The sequence below is a fragment of the Schistocerca cancellata genome, chromosome 8 (genome assembly GCF_023864275.1).
Source record: "Schistocerca cancellata isolate TAMUIC-IGC-003103 chromosome 8, iqSchCanc2.1, whole genome shotgun sequence".
Classification (NCBI taxonomy): domain Eukaryota; kingdom Metazoa; phylum Arthropoda; class Insecta; order Orthoptera; family Acrididae; genus Schistocerca; species Schistocerca cancellata.
Window position 1 is genome coordinate 237,302,718 of NC_064633.1, and position 15,873 is coordinate 237,318,590.

A 15,873-nucleotide genomic window follows, 5' to 3' on the forward strand; every position below is an offset into this window, starting at 1 on the left:
AGACTGTCCAACATGATTTTCGCTACAATATAATTGAAGGTAGGAGATGAGGTACTGGCCGAATTGAAGCTGTGAGGACGGGTCGTGAGCCGTGCTTGGGTAGCTCAAATGGTAGAGCACTTGCCCGCGAAAGTCAAAGTTCCCGAGTTCGAGCCTCGGTCCGACACACAGTTTTAATCTGCCAGGAAGTTTCATAGTCTCATATACGTTATTCTTGACATATATTCAGAATAAATGCGTTCGTCTCCTCTCAGTCACCTCGTAAAATAAGCCAATTGACGAGACAAATGAGTTGCTTGTAGGATTAAGTGAACTGAGCGTGTAATATGTAGAACGTCTGCTGATAACAGTGGTCAGCGACCATTGTGTGTCGGTACGGCATCCACAGTGTGCAGAGTTCTGTTGCAGTATTTCTCTTGCAAAACTCAGAATTATGAAGACCGTAAGAATACTTGTGAGTTTTATCTGCGTTCATGAGATGCTCTACACTTTTATCTCCTTTTCGAGCAAAAAGAGGTCGATCTCAAAGGAAGTAATAAAAACGCCAATTATGTAATGTTCTGAAGAAGGAGCCAGCAATTACTGGAAGTTCCTTGTGTGTAAACACGAAGAATCTGATATACCAGGAAGTGAAGAGACCTTACAAGCATAATTTGAGAAAGAACTTCTCACTGGAAGCTAAGAGTTCTTAGTGCCCAAAGGCACTACTCAAGAGGAAAAAGTAACAAGTTCATTAATGGCCACTTGCGCAGACCACTCGTATTTTATCGTAAGCCTCTGTTGTGTTTAGAGTAAGCTTTCTGCGTTCTTCAAAATACGGCGACTTTGTTAATTGGCTTTTCAGAGCAGTGGAGTTTCAGCACAAAAGCTGTTTCTTTCATTGCAGGGGAATTTAGGTGTACCTTGTTTTCCAACCCGCTTGATAACAATACCGAATTTTACAGTAATTGTCCATCAGGTAGTACCACATAATTAAAATTCATTTAAAATGTAGCACTGTGTTGACTTTTAATTGATTCTTCATTATAATACACGATTCTTTGTTAAATCTTCAATCAAAGGCCAGGATCTTCAAGTAACCATCACCAAGTTCTACACCTCTGACTAGAGGAGTTTATGTGTATTGTACATTATTTTTCTTAACTATAATGTGAACTGTTTGCTGGTAACAGCTTCAAATATATGAAAATAACAGTTTTTGTATCAAAACTTCACAATGTACAAAGAATAATGTGTTGGAAAAGTCGAAAACGTGCCTACGAATATAAAACTGGCGTTATGATCTCTAAAAGCCTTCTGAATTTCAGATTGTGATTTACTAAATGTTTTATTATAAAAATTATGAGTAAAACAAGAGGCTACACTGGAGAACATGAGTTGTTCAAACACTTTACAAAATGATTCCAGCAATATCCAGATCAAAAGTTATTCTAAAATTATTATTGTGAAAATAACTATCGTAATACTACTATTACGAAAGTGTTTTGATAACTCTCTAGGAATATATACTGAGTTAACGATTTTGAATATGCAGCAGAAAAGAAAATGGCTGCTATGAGAACAAAATTATAGTTTTCTGCTGTATATTCCACATGTTTCCCATTTTATTTCCTACTTCGAAAAAAATTGTTACGTTTCTTTACATTAGAAGGATGATAGAGTGAGAACCCCATTTCATGGATGTTGCTTAAGTTATAATGAATTCTTTCATTCGTATCTTGACCCTATGCTACCTACATCTTTTAAAAATAACCAGTAAAATTATATTTTGCAATACAATTATCGTTTATAATCCTTTGAGTCAAATAAATATAGGAGTAATGTTATTATCAAGCTTTCCGGAGTACCCGGAATCCGCCATTTGAGCCGGCCAGTCTGTGGATGGTTTTTAGGCGGTTTTCCATCTGCCTCAGCGAATATAACCCCTAAGTTCTCCACGTACGCGTACACCTCCTGTACTCTACCACGCAAACATAGGGGTTATATTCGTCTGGTGTGAGATGTTCCCTCGGGGGGGGGGGGGGGGGGGGGGGGTCCACGGGGGCCGAACCGCACAGTAACCCTGGGTTCGGTGTGGGCAACACCGACTCAAAGGAAGGCCTCGGCGCTTGTTGGTGACGTCACGTCAGCTAGGCACGGCGAACGCCAGGTCTGTTACAGGCAGAAACGCCTGGGCGTGCTTATCTCTATAAATCTCTTATTTTTGGACAAAATGTTTGGTATTGTATTTGATTCTGCAGTTTTATTCAGATGAAAGATTTTCTTACTATCGTAAATCTACAAATGAAGATCATAGTTCTGTATTACTGAATCCTGTCGAAACAAACGTAGATCAATATGAGAAGATGCTTTGCCCCATTGCAAGCTTCGGAAATCTTACATTCAAGTAACTATATTTACTTCATCCACTTTGTTATCGAAACTTACCCCGAACCACTTACAATGAACTCGTTTCTTTTATTTATTTATTTATTGTCGTTAGACATTGTCACTGGAAATGTGAACTTGTTTACATGTGTAAATGTCCAACTGTTGCCATTCATTAGATTACAGTCGTTTTCAACGAAAGGAATTCTAAACAGGAAACAAAATAGCTTCATACATCGAAAATACTGCTGAGCTTAAACTTTTTTTTAAACATGCACATTAGAAAAGATAAATATTCCCCTCTTGCAACTGAGACCGAGCGAGATGGCGTAGTGGTTAGACACTGGACTCGCATGCGGGAGGACGACGGTTCAATCCCGCGTCCAGCCATTCTGATTTAGGTTTTCCGTGATTTCCCTAAATATCTCCAGGCAAATGCCGGCATGGTTCCTCTGAAAGGGCACGGCGACTTCCTCCCCCATCCTTCCCTAATCCGATGAGTCCGATGACCTCGCTGTCTGGTCTCCTTCCCCAAAGAACCCAACCAACCCCCTTGAAACTGAAAGGAGAAACTTTATAAGATAAAAAATATTTATTTGATAAAACAAGTATCTCTCTTTTGCCTCTTCGTCTGTCCCCCACCCCTCCCCCAACGTGTACAATCGTAAGATATTTCATTAACATTCAGTGCTCCTCACCCCATTGTCAACCAAGATACCTAAATAAGAACACCAATATGTTCACAGTTTCTTGTAAAAGCAACCCAGTACAAACGTAACTTCCTCAGATTTACAAATAAGGTAAATAAGCACGAATTCTGTTGCTGCTGGACCATGAAGTTGTTTTTGCATGTCAATCCTTAAAACAGGTGGCAATTTGAGTTCAGGAGTACACTATTTGTTAAGAAGTGTAATGAATTGCACAATTAATTGATTGCAGAAATCTCTCAGAACAATGTGTATTGGTCAACTACCGCCAATAGTTTCACATTTTCCTGTGTCAGAGAGGGAGACACCACCATTATGAGTATGCCTGCAACAGACCTGGCGTTCGCCGTGCCTATCTGACGTAACGTCACGAACAAGCGCCGAGGCCTTCCTTTGAGTAGGTGTTGGTGAGGGACGGCGGAGTGGCGAAGTGGACTGCGGTAGTCGTCGTGGGTTTGTGGACCACTGCGGCTGCGGCGGGGACGGAGCCTCTCCATCGTTTCTACGTCCCCGGTCAACAGACAACATACTGTACAATGTTATTATCAGCTCCACTGTCTGAACTGTTGTCCCCGTATAACTGATAGATTTAGCTCTTCTTCTCATTTATTAACTTGCAGCATTATGTATGAACTTAGGGGCTGCTAAATGATTACCCCATCTGTCGTAGTACACAACTAAAAAACAAGATTTTGGCTCTTTCACTCAAATATACAGGGTGAACATTAACAAAACCGACATATTCCAGCAACATGTTCCTGACAGGACATGGAAGGGAAAAGGATACTTTGAACATGTTGTTAGCACTTGATGCTAGGTTGACGCCATTAAAATGCATTGTGGTAATCGCTGCTGCTTGCTGGATCGCTGCTGTGTCTCGATGCTGATGCTGGCTCTAAATCTGGTTGTCTAGGGGTAAAATGACGAGGTCCCGCGTTTTTGATGTGCTTTTGATGATAAATAATGAGCGAAACCAACAAATATTTGAACTTCAAATATTTATTACTCTGGTGGCCATCTTAATTCCACTGTCCACCAAAGACAATGACACAACACAAATTAGTACTTCTTTAACATGTTCTTTGCAATGTTTATCCACCTCGAACAATAACACACATACACACTTTACCAAAGCGACATTCAGACTGCGCTCCCGACCCTTCTTGCTGCTTGTATTTATACCCTTGTCAAGGAACTACTAAAAAAAGATATAGTTTATAAGTCACATGTACATCTGTTATCGTAATTTGTGCAGAAAAGTTATTAATTTGTATCGAGTGACATAATTTAACAGGTTATTAAAATGACAGACAGATTTGTTGACTTGACAGAATAATTCTTTATTACAAAAAGGCCGTTTCTTAGAAATTTGTCAATTGACTTCTCTAATTTGCATAAATAAGTAAATAACATGAATTATTAAGAATTACATTGGTTTTCGTAAAAAATAGGAGAGTTTACGTGAATACTGAGCGAAAACGGTCCTAGTGAACAAATGGGTTTCAATAGGTAATTTTTATTTAAGGAGATCCAAAATACGTAAGTTGGCCACTATTTTTCCTACTTCATATTAATTATTTAAGATGAACTTAGTGCATTTACATGATGACATTTGCTGTATCAGTGACCAAGTGATATTAACTTTTGTGTGGGTCAGTTATTCAGTATAATTTAATGGGTTGACTGTTTATGGAGACATGTTATGCAATCATTGTTAACATACACAATAACTTTTCTATAATCATAAATACTCGTTAAACTGGTTTAATTTGGAGGGTATCGCATACTTCGGTAAAGTAAAGCCTTTAATAGGTTCCGTTACAAGCGTCATATATGTGGCCTTTGGTGTCCCTATTTCTAGCTACGCAAGTCAGAGGTGACTGTGTTGTTTATCCAATGGCAACCCTTCCATTTACGTCTGATGGTGGGTCCGTATGATGATGACAAATGCAAGCCCAGGCCGTTTTTCCTTGATGGGCTTGCGTATATAATGAAGTGTCTCACAGAAAATGTCAGTATTAATGGTCTTCCGCTCTCGAGAAATTCAGTGAGTGCTGAAGGCACAGTTCTAAATTTTTTGGGGGAGGTTAAAAATCATTGCCAGGTGATGCGGACCTGCCTGCAGGGTTAGAGAGTGTCGGGGAGGGGGCAGTAGGCGATGCAGGTCGCAGAGGCGCTAGGGAAGGAGAAGCAGCTTGCAGTAAGCTGTGAATTTCGCGTTGCACCACAATAAACATATTTTTATGCAAATAAAGCGAATGAATATATGCAGCTGAAGCAAGTCTTTGGTAAACATTTTAGTTTCTGCAAAAAAAAAAAAAAAATACTGAAAGGAGAAATGTTAGTTCCACAACCTTTATCACACAGTCACAAATAAACCGTTTTGTAAAATAACTTGGATTCTTTCGCATCTTACAGCCTGACATCATAGCCTTCACTTTGCGGTCATAGTTATTATGATTTTTGGAATTAAGAAACCTACCGTACTTAATTCAGAGAGCTTGAAGTGAAAAACGTGGTTGCTTTACGTTCAGTGACTGTTAGGCTCTGCCTGTGTGTTATTATACATAAAACGCAACCATCATATCGAAATTGTCTTCAAGAGTGGAAAGAGAGACATATCTCACTAATTTTATTTATGTGCTCGCAGTACACCACTGTGTGCCACAGGCAACGTTGCCCATGTCTCGTGTTTCTGTTTCTTATGCAATATATCACATCAATTATATCTGCAATCGTCCGCCCCCGGTAGCTGAGTGGCCAGCGTGACAGAATGTTCATCCTAACGGACCGGGCTCGATTCCCGGCTGTTGTGTTGCCCCGCTCATCATCATTTCATCCCCATCGGCGGGCAAGTCTCCAAAGTGGCGTCAAATAGAAAAACTTGCGCCCGGCGAATGGTCTACCCGACGGGAGGCCCTAGTCACACGTTATTTACATTTATTTATCTGCAATCTAAGTTGACACTAATGTTATAGTGTACTGTAACAAGTATAATCAAATGGTGTTGTCTATCTGACACATTAGCATAAAATCGAAACACTGGTCTGTTGATGGAAATGTTGTGAGTTCATACTGGCATTTTTAACTAAGAAAAATACATTATCATGGTAATCTAGTGATAAAATTAGTTTGTATACTGCTTTTATCAATGTAATAAGCTGTTTTGTTATTTTATTTTTGCATCGATGAACGTAAAAAGCAGAGATTTTATATAAATCATTACTAATTGAATTTAGTTGTCGATCGATGTATTAGAATGTGACAGGTGGCATGAGCCCCCTCTCATATTTCTATCTTACGCTGAGTAATTCGCTTTTCCTCTCTAATTGCATGCGGTGAGAAGTTCTGCCGAACTTGGAAGGGTTAAGCCGACGGGTGTGAGGGAGTCGAGTGGATGCTTTCCAGATGCCGACATTGTCATAAGAGCGGGAGCGACACGCTCACAGGGTCCAGAAGGAGCGGCTGGGCTAGAGATTCCGTTACTTCGCAGAAACTTAGTGAGAACACTTTCTGGCGGGCTACCACCGAGGCATAGGAATGACTTGTGTTCCCAGGCAGTCTTGACGGGCAAATTCCCGCGTTTTCTGCAAAATCGTAACTGTGATTGGTTTGGTCAGGGCATAGTTCCGTGACGTAGCAAAATCGGGGCAGAAATTGGGGCCAAGAATCTCCATTGGTTGAATGGTAGCGCTTCAGCAATAGAGTGGAATTTTCCGCCAGTTTTCGAGTTGCTGATTGGAACGTTTAACCACGGCCACTGTCGTGGGGGCGGGAATGTTCTGTGTTCGGTTTGTACGGGTGCTCTTGAGAGAGTCGGCTCTCGCCTTTCTTTCGGAGTGGGTTACAAGACTGAGCTCTCGCTGCTCTGGACAGCCTGCCTTCCGTTGGCTGTCTAATATACTTTTATTTAATTGTAACTGTTTGACGAAGTTGCTGAAGTTTCGACTTCAACGTTACTTTCAGAGTACAGTTGGCATTTGAGCGTTCTGCGTACAAGCGGCCTATGTTGTCTGTCTTGAGCAGTTTTGGCTAAAGTTGACTGTATCGGAGTTACTGTGTGACTTCGCTTGTTAAAATCAATCACTGTACCGTCAGTGATTGTGTGGCGGGCCTTCTTCGTCTCCCTCAGAGGCATATTTGTATTGATAGGAAGTCTTTAGTCTGGAACAACCAGACCAGGATGATTTGTTTCTGGCTATTCTCGCGACATTATCATCACCACGATGGGGCGTCGAAGCAACCAGCCATTGCCTCTGGTACGCCAGATCGTATTCTTGCAGTTAAGAAGACAGCTTGATAATGTATGTCCGCAGCACCGGCAGATTAGGGAATTTTGCTAGGTGATAATCAGAGCTCAGCAGAGCGCGCCTGTTCGTCTTTTCTAACTTTGTTCTGTCTAGGGTGTTCATTGTCTGAGTTCTCACTACTGTAGCAGCAATTAATGTTGGGTTGGCTGTGTGTTTCTCTTAAGATTTGAGTTGCAAGGAATTAGCTCCACATACCACTTCGTCATAAATATCACAATCTAATTTAGCACAACTTCACCTTCACGTCATTTATTTGAGTATCCAAGTTGAGCCAATTTGATGTACTGTAAATGTTTCATGTGTTTTGTTTATTATTTTGAGTTTAGTCATAATAAATCATATCGTTATTTTGGGCAGAACTTCCATTCTGTTAATCGGTAGAGCAACCCTTTCATTTCTCACTACGTTAATGAAACTTTCCTTTATTTAATTAATTTCTATCAAATTATATTATTGCAGGTGCCAAACTCTTTTCTACTCCACTTGCAGGGTCGATTACAGTCAGTTCGCGTTTCTTCTTATTCCATGTGCAACAGCAAAAGTCGGTGTTAGAATAGGGGGGGGGGGCTTAGAGCATCATTTACATATGAAGACTCTAGAAGAATTTAGTGTTAAATACACTGCTAGCCCCGGCACCCCGCAAATGCAATTAAGATTTGTCTCAGCTAAAGGCATATAGCACCTGAATCTATGAATCGTTCTCTAGCTATTATTCTCATCAAAGGGCCATAAAAAATCTTGAGCAAAGCTTCATTAATAGTTATCTTTCGACCATCCTTGATACGATGCTTTCAGTAACACCCAGAAAATAATACATTGTCGACTGGGAACGACAGTAAAACATTTACATACTAGACGGTAGTAGAAAAGGGTGAATTACTTGATCTGTTAGCTTAGAATAAACCTCCTTTACCTCTTGATGTAGGTGAAATGGCAATAAAAAGTGGCTGTAAGGTCCTCACTCTGCCATCATATGAGTGCCATTTCAATTCCACTGAACTCACATACGCTCAGCGTAAGCTTTATATGGAAAGGAACCACAAAAATGTGCTCTGGCATAAGTGGAAAGTACGGAAAAGGATGCAACAAACCAAACTTCGTCGTCAGATTGGAATCATGTTGTAAGACACACAAAGGACGTCATCATGAAATGACGAGAAAACGAATGTCTTGTGGAAAATAAAGTAAAAGAACTTATTATTTCATTAAATACTGATGGCAGCTATCTCGACTACACAGACGACAATGAAAGTATTGCAAATATCGAAGCCTTACATAAGTTAGTGGTATAGTGGACTACCAAAGATTCAATTGCGTGTACTCTGCTTATTTAGATAATTTGTTACTTTGAGACGTGTGTCACTGAATGGTCGTCTTATTGGTGTCATTGATTTGTAATGAGTGATAATGGCCTACACAAGCAGCGGCCTCCACCTCTGCCTTGTCACTACCTACTAAGACATCGGCAACAGTCGGAAAGTAGATAACTTGTTTCTTTTATTGGTGCGTGCAACGCAACTATGCATCGCATGAGAACGTGTCATGTTGTGTACGAGCCACCAACTCTGTTCCCTAGCATTGCAATCTGTCAAACACAAAGTAATTTTAATCGAAGTACAATACACTTTGTGTACCTTCTTTTACTGACTATTACATGGAACTGCAACAATGCTCGCTACAATAGCAGTTTGTGGTGCTCCACGCCATCTGTGTCGACCCCTATCTTGCAAAAAAAAATCCCATTTGCTGACTCAAGTAGCATTACACGATTGTGCCATGCTGCACAGCCAGGCAAACAATACGTCTGCTCTCTAAAGTGCTTGCCGTGTGGGATGTTTGAGATCCTGCATGGTCATGCGTATGGCCTTCCTGAACCCATCGACTCCAAATTCAGATGACAATAGCGCGATTCCAATCAATATGAGCATCAGTTTCGTGGAACCACGAACCACACAACCTCGACTGTACAGAATCCCATTACTGTCAAATTCCAACGTGTGTTGGTTGTCATTTCTCATTAATCGTCTCACAAACAATAAATGATCAAATGCGATTTCTGAATAAGAAAACCCCTGCACAGTGTTTTCTTATATGTTCTGATACCTCTGCCGGTGGCCACTTCAGGCAACTCCCGGCGTTAGCGGCCGAGGACGAATGGAAAGTCAAACTGATATAGCGAGCACCGGAGACACCGACATAAGGTGCATTCTGCAACCACAGAAGAGGTGGGCTGGTGGATGCCCTGAGAAGGCTTAAGAATGGAAATCTTAAAAAGGGGCAGGAAGGCAATAAGGCACGAGTTGGTAATTCGTGGAGCCTCGCAGGTGCTAACCACACGAGCGGTTCTAGGCGCTACAGTCTGGAATCGCGTGAAAGCTAAGGTCGCAGGTTCGAATCCTGCCTCGGGCATGGATGTTTGTGATGTCCTTAGGCTAGTTAGGTTTAAGTAGTTCTAAGTTCTAGGGGACTGATGACCTCAGAAGTTAAGTCCCATAGTGCTCAGAGCCATTTGAACCATTTTTGCTAACCATAGATACAAAAGCGCCAAGAATGTACATATGTAAGTGTGTGAAACACCCGGCCGGCAGCAGCTGTCTAGACCCACCTTAAAAAGCTATAAATATCCTGATAGTTGGTGGACCCCTTCAGGCTCTGGGAGAGAGCGTACACACAAAACACCAACAATTCGCACAGAGGCGTGTGGAACTGTCGATCTGCGGAAGAATTCTGCCTGCTTAAATAGAAGTTTGATGAACAGTAGGAACTTTGGTGAATGCCAGCAGGTAATCACAAGAAGCGCAAATATAAGACTGTCCAGGACTCATAGATAGCCGTTACAAAGACATGTAGTGTAGCTGCTTTCAAAGCAACTAAGGAATACAGGAAACCATAGGGACAATGTGCGGCCAACGCTGGGAATATCCTCGATAGTGAACAAGTGAAAAAGACGCCAGTTCCCGAGTCACACACCAGCCCTCACGAGATAGAAAATCTCCATCCTGCACTTGGAGACGTGTCAAGAAATGGTGATCAGTCACTGATTGCCATTAGTGCGCCAGTGAAAACGCCGAAAGGAGGAAAAATTGGATCATTCTGTGAGCTAAGCAGAGTAATAGGAAATGAGGAGACTGTCGGCGAGACAGCAAGGAAGCAACAAGGTGTGGAGGCTCTTCCATCCATCGCCTGCTCAGTGTGCTGACCTTGAATCCGATCCTTCCTCCCAGCCTAGTGTTCATCCCTACTTTATGGTTCTTTTCCTGTTTCATGTTAAATAGACGAATCCTTACGAACCAGAGCTTGAAAATGAAGCAGTCGATTGAGCATTGTAATTCTTTGCCTAACATCCGCTCCCGAGATCGTGATATCGCTGCTTCGGCTCTCGGAAACCCATGGTGACAACGCATATATCGTACTTGGGTATCACCATGAAGCATCGAGACACCAAAGAGGGTGGCCGACTCGCCACCACAAGGTTCCGAGAAGACTCGTCGTCCTGACTCGTAGTCTGCAGCCGACATCACCACACAACAAATGACTACTGGTGAGATGATTCACTCTCTGCTCCTTCCCCTTAACAACAGAGTCATGTCCAATCACAATCAAACTGATCCTGACATTGCAGAGAAGGTACTTCAATAAAATCAAAGAATCATATTTTCATCCACTTTAAGCTGTTCCATCTGTATATCAATCCCTTAATCTCATAATTTTTTTTCTGTTTGCCTTCACTTATTTATTGGTCTCTTAATTATTGCCTCCCAGGTCGGTGCAGTCTTCTTAGTATTCTGCAAGTCATTTCATGCGAGAGATAAGATTTTTGATACAATGTAGATGGCTGTAATCTTACATACATCCGTGCGGTTGTGCTGCGTATGCATGCATGTAGTAGTCTTCACACCAGTTTCACACTTTTTTTTCGTGATGAATAAATATCCTCCAGTTATACTTCACAAATCATTTTTGCAGATAAAATAGTACACACGATCCGGGTTTCAGGATGTAAATCCCATTTTCAGGAGCTACAAAAAAAAAAAAAAAAAAAGGAAAACTATAAGGGATTTTTCATAAAATTTATTAACATTAATAGAGCCCATAAAAATGTGATCATCAGGTTATACCTTAATTACATACAAGAAAGTTTACCAGTCATGTAAAAAAAAAATCCAGTAAACTTATCAAGTAGCATGTGAGATCCCAGTAGGTGAGGCATGAAAAGCTTGAGTCCACCAGTACCACACTGGGTATAAAATGCCTAACTGAAAAAACACGAATATAACAATAAATAATCTCAACTGTGATTATGTAAGGTGCCCTTCACATGGTGCACACCATCTGTATCCACAGCTTTGCGTTCTCCATATGACGTACTCTCTATATTGACACATCGTCCAATACTATGTTTTATTTGTGGTATGTCGGTTTGGTCTCTTTTATATTTTGTAACAACTGTTCCATTAATTTAATATTTGTACTATGGTTTTATTAATTTTATTTCTTGTCAGTTTCATTATACCTTTTTATAATTTTTATTTCTTGACAATTGCATTATACAAGTCTTGCTTTAATTGCTTGATCTTTACTAGGCCTGTCTCAGCTGCTGCCATGCGTTAGCAGGTGGTATAGCGCTGTAAATAGTGGGTGGCGTTTTGGAGGAAACGTGGGGGTGTGGCCATGTTCTTCAGTGCTTCCCTACAGCCCTCGTTATTAGTTTCTGTGGCGGTCACTCTCTGATAGGAGTCTCTTCGTGGTTCGTGTGGCATTCTTTTGACTGGTCTTGCTGGGCTTCCAAGATATGCGATGGGGTGGGCACTTATGTAGTATGATATTTTTGAGGTTCACAAATTGGCATTCTACGTCTTGTATGCCTTGATTCTACACTCCTGGAAATGGAAAAAAGAACACATTGACACCGGTGTGTCAGACCCACCATACTTGCTCCGGACACTGCGAGAGGGCTGTACAAGCAATGATCACACGCACGGCACAGCGGACACACCAGGAACCGCGGTGTTGGCCGTCGAATGGCGCTAGCTGCGCAGCATTTGTGCACCGCCGCCGTCAGTGTCAGCCAGTTTGCCGTGGCATACGGAGCTCCATCGCAGTCTTTAACACTGGTAGCATGCCGCGACAGCGTGGACGTGAACCGTATGTGCAGTTGACGGACTTTGAGCGAGGGCGTAGGATCCTACGCAGTGCCGTAGGGGACCGCACCGCCACTTCCCAGCAAATTAGGGACACTGTTGCTCCTGGGGTATCGGCGAGGACCATTCGCAACCGTCTCCATGAAGCTGGGCTACGGTCCCGCACACCGTTAGGCCGTCTTCCGCTCACGCCCCAACATCGTGCAGCCCGCCTCCAGTGGTGTCGCGACAGGCGTGAATGGAGGGACGAATGGAGACGTGTCGTCTTCAGCGATTTTATTTACTGATGAGGCTACGTTTACGAACCATGAAATATTAATTTGGATAACATGCACTATTGGACAACTGAAAACCCACGCTGGTTGTGGCAAGTTGCACACAAAAAACTGTGGTCGGTGAATGTGTGGTATGGGATTCTGCAGGACAGAATTTTAGGCCCCTATTTCATCTGGGGAAATCTTAATGGTAGGAAGTACACCACATTCCTGCAAGACACATTAGGTCTGTTATTGGAATAAATACCTTTAGGAACAACGAACAGAATGTGTGTCTAGTGCATTTTTTTCCTGATGGCTGGGAATCAGTTGCAGAGACAGTTCCCAAGTCGTTAAGACTGGATGCGGAGGTGATGTGTCATGGCTGTCTCGTTCGACAGGCCTGATGCCTGTGGATTTTTTCTTGTCGGGATTTGTAAAACACATTGTTTATAAAGATGTTCCAACTATGTCTTAAGATATGCGAGAGTGAACTGTCAGAGCATGTTCTTCGATAAGTGATGATATAAGGAATACCACTCAATCCATGTTAAGAATATGCATTAATACCAATGGTCATCACTTCGAAGACCTTCTGTAAATGGACGTTAATGGCACCTTTGTGATCTTGGCTCTGAGCACTATGGGACTCAACTGCTGAGGTCATTAGTCCCCTAGAACTTAGAACTAGTTAAACCTAACTAACCTAAGGACATCACACACATCCATGCCCGAGGCAGGATTCGAACCTGCGACCGTAGCGGTCTCGCGGCTCCAGACTGCAGCGCCTAGAACCGCACGGCCACTTCGGCCGGCTTTGTGATCTTCGTTGACCTTGAAACACCTTACTGTTACACATCATTGGATTCGTCTCGATAGGCACTATCAGAAAATAAGTATCATACTATTGCATCCCATGAAAAAAAGAAAAAAAAACAATGTTGGCATTAATATCCCTGAAGCGGCCCCATCTAGCAACAAAAGGCCAACGTCGTATTATGGCCCCTGTTGTCCCATGCAACTTTTGTCCCACAAGCTTTTCAGCTCCTATCATACTTTCGGAGTTATTCTTGGTGGCAGTAGTTGGTGACTCACCCTTTATTATGCCGGTTTCGCACTTGTTGCACGTTTCCTTCTTGCTGTTACAATTTTAATAATCAGCAGTTTATTCAGCATTTATTCTGAAACTCCCCATGGGAAGGAGAAGCCTTGGAGTAAGAGTTTGCCGGCAGCATATAATATACCCGCCCCGGTGTTCCGGACAGCTCGCCCGCTGTGTGTAGACAGCCGAGCACGGCACGACACTCCCTTCTGCCTGCCGGCGGGGAGCCAGAGAGCCGTCCACGCCAGAATCGCGTCCCTCGCAGGCAGCGCCTCGATTGCAGGAGGGGAAGAACAGAACACTGGTCGAGTGGGCACCGAACCCCCACTTAGCTCCCTCCGCGCAGCTAATGGAAAAACCAATGCGCGCCCACTCGCCACCGTTAAATGGGCCGTCCCACAGGCGAGTCGAGCCGCAGAGGCAGCTCAGCAGTTGGCGGGCCCCTTCACCTCGGCTTTATCTCGCTTCTGCCCACCCACCACCGCTCACCCCCTCTTCGCTGGCCCCTCGAGCACACAGAATCGTCCTTCCGCCTGTCTCTTCCCTTTCCCATTTTCTGACAGCCCCCGGCTCTATCTAGGAAACAAGATTTCCGCCGGAAACTCCAACTGTTCTTCCGCGGTTCCATGACTTTGCTATCTAAATGATTGTGAGACTTTTAGTAAAGATTGGATAAACTGGTTTTCCTGTGTAGGGAAAAAGTTATCTACTCCTAAGATAAAACAGGCAACATTTCTTTCGCTACTTCTTCCATCCATCCTAATTAAAGTTCTGTTTCAACTACCGCAAGATAGTGACTAGTCTTTTCTTCTATACTACTGTACTGATCTCTATCGAACGATGATAGTTGTGCACTCATTCCACTTACTTCACTCTTGAGAAACACATCTACAATGTAACACTTCCATTTCTTTCGAAGCTACAGAAGAAATTCGCTTACTTTCCATCCATTTGACATCCCTAATCACTTAGTGAGCTCCATTCTCTGAAACAATAGCACATCAACAACTAATTAACAGTTATATCTTATCAATAAAAATTGCAAAATCCGTCTTCTGAGAAAGTCACGTCAATCACTAAAAATTCGTAAATGTTCATTGTTTTTAAACTATGCATAGTAACTTGGAGCAGGAAGAGCGCTCTGAAATATTGAAGTTGAACACAGATAATATAATTCACATTAACATGAGAGCTGCCTTATAGTGCAAAAATTTTCCTTTGCAAATATAATTTTATTATTATGGCCATTACTAATATTGTTGTTATTGAAATTGTTTCTTCTTAACCTCAAATTCTGAGTAAAATAGCATATTATGAGAATTATGTAGACTGCACTGTTAGATTAAAATTAAGGCAATAAGATCCAAAACATTTGCAGTAAAATACGAGCGTGTCAATAAATAAAACAATACGAGATGAAAGTACACTGAAGTGCCAAAGAAACTGGTATAGGCATGCGTATTCAAACACACAGATGCGTAAACAGGCAGAAAAGGGCCCTGCGGTCGGCAACGCCCATACAGTACAAAAAGTGTCTGTCGCAGTTGTTAGACGGGTTACTACTGCTACAATGGGAGATTACCAAGATTTAAATGAGTTCGAACGTGATGTTATAGTCGACTTACGAGGGATGGGACACACCGTCTCCGAGGTGGCGATGAAGTGGGGATTTCCCCGTACGACCATTTCATGAATCAAACCTCCGACATGTTGTCTGGCCGGACGAGTCTAGTTTCAAATTCTATCGAGCGGATGGACGTGCACGGGTATAGAGACAACCTCGTGAATCCACAGACCCTGCATGCTAGCTGCTGACTGTTCAAGCCGGTGGAGGCTCTGTAATGGTGTGGGACGCGCGCAGTTGGAGTGATATGGGACCACGGATACGCCAAGATACGAATGACAGGTGACACATACATAAGCGTCCTGTCTGAACACCCTGCATCCATTCATGTCCACTGTGCATTGCGACGGGCTTTGGCAGTTCCGACA